This window comes from Thunnus albacares, chromosome 5 (assembly GCF_914725855.1).
Source record: "Thunnus albacares chromosome 5, fThuAlb1.1, whole genome shotgun sequence".
Taxonomy (NCBI): Eukaryota; Metazoa; Chordata; class Actinopteri; order Scombriformes; family Scombridae; genus Thunnus; species Thunnus albacares.
Genome location: NC_058110.1, coordinates 26,393,595 through 26,395,961, shown reverse-complemented (window position 1 = coordinate 26,395,961; position 2,367 = coordinate 26,393,595).

The following is a 2,367-nucleotide window of genomic DNA, read 5'->3' as shown; positions in this document are numbered from 1 at the left end:
TGAAATCTTCTGGATTTTACACTGTATAATTTCTCTCTCTCTCTCTCAGTCTCTCCCCCCACCCTCTTTCTCTCCATTTCCAGGGATGGGCTTACTGCTCTCTTTTCTAGTCGCCCATAATTTTTACCCACACCTCATTTGCTATACCCTCTCCCTCCTCCTTACTCTCTCCTCTCCCCTGCCTCTCTCTGCTTGTCTGCAGGCAAGAGAGCAAGAACTGAAAAGCCTATGCGTACAGTTCGTGCAGGACAGGACGAGATAACCACCAAAGCTGCATAAAAGTGAATGAAATATCAAGGTATTCAAACACTGCACTATCAAGACACACAGACAAGCAGGGAACAGGTTGATTCATCTTACGGCATGTAAGCAATTCCATGTCACCTTGAGTTATTATAAGATGGATAAGAAAAGGATGCTTGCACTCTTTCATAGCAGTAAAAATGCCCAAAGCAGGTAGAGAGCTCATGACTGGCTGTGCATTTAGATGAGGTTCTGCACTGCCACAAATAAGGAGGGAAAAGAAATGGGTGGAAAAAAAAGAGAGAAAACAAGTGGATAACAGGTGTGACAGGATGAATTGAAAGATATGGAGGAGAGCCAAGAGAGAAAATGCAAATGACTGTGTGGGAGAGCAGTGGAGAAGCGGAGATGGGGTGGAACAATAGTTTTCTGCAGTAATCAAAATGACCTGCTGAGGAGGGGTGGTGAGGCGGAGGCATATGGAGGCATTTCATGTTAAATATCTCCCCAGCCCGGGAGATATTTGTGAGTGAATTTCCTCTCTTTCCTCCCTCTTGTTGTCTCTGTGTAAGTCTACACAAGCACTAAGAACACCACTTGTGAGCTAATTTTCAGTTTAAAAAAGGCTTTACTGGCACATTTACTGCAGTGGCACCGCCAAGTACCTCACGACTGGAGAAGTGAGACAGTAGAGTCACAGATGCTCGGAAGAATTTTATTTACAGTACGCAACCACACTCAGGGTTGATGTTTGACCTTTATATCGGGATCCTGTAATTTTCTACCTGTCAGTTTCCTATTTTTCATTTTTATGTGCTCCAATTCTCTCTCTCTCTCTCTTCTGTACATCAGACAGCCATTTATCAGCTGCCAAGAATTGAAGAACAACTTCTGTAACCATGCTTTGCTGTGTCACTTTTTTTTTGTGTTCATCTGCTGCTCTCCCACACATACACATTTGCAGCCTCTTCTATTGGGTTATTCGTTGTAAGCCAGTCTGAAACAGGATTTCATGGTGGCTGTGTCTGGTTCAACAGGCTTACACATATTTTAGCACGCCTCAGAATGCTGCAGAGCCACTAATACTGAATGCACCCCACACGCTGAATACTTACACGCACAAACACACACAGACACACACACACACACAGACACACAGACAGACATCCCCTTGTCTCGTTATCTGTTACACTCATGCATCAGTCAAATCCAATCTGCCTGCTTTAGATCTTCATCTCAACACAAAAAGGTCAAAGTGCTATGAGGAAATACTCTGAAATATCAACTGCCTGTTTCACAAAACAGAGAAAACTAGAGATTATCACATTTAACCAGACAGATCCGCCTTGTACATACAGCGTTCCAGCTTAAATACCAGCGCTTGTCGTGTCACATTATCCATTACTGTTTCTTGCACTTCTTTCACTCTCAGCTAAACAAGGAGAAGGTAGACTTGAGAATGGTGCCCTCATATTTCCCCACTGAACTCTACCTTTAGCCTGACATTAAGTTACCTCCACAGATCTCAAGCGATGACATGGTAAACAGAAATGCAGAGCAAAAGCTGACAGATATTCACATCTCCCGTAATATCCGTTCTGCATGTTGCGCATTACCAAAATTCACGAGAGAAGAATTGAGTTCTTGTCTCACAAAATATATTAATGGAAAATATTATTCATGCATGAGTAAAGGAAAAAGAAGGTAGCAAAAGCAGTATTTGACTGAGGCACGGCGGAGAAGTTTTTCAAAGGTAGTAAAAATGGAGAGAGAGAAGTAAAGGAGCTGAGAGAGGGATGGGGGGGGGGGGGGGGGGGGGTGATTAAAGCAGAAGGAATAGGAATATGTAAAAAAAAAAAAAAAAAATAGAAAAGAAAAAAGAAAAACAGCTTCTTTTCTTTCTCTTTTCTTCCCAGTGAGGCCCTCCTTTTCTTTAGAGAGAAGCAGTGGGCTGATACCAGCAGAGCAATGGAATACTGGCAGAATTTTAACAGTGTTCTCATTATTTATTTACTGCTCTGAGGAAAAGACTCCCAGTACATAATACACTGCTGCAAGGACCATATCTTGTGGTTTTTGCATATGTGTGTGTGTGTGCGCATGTGTGTGTGTGTGCTTGTATGC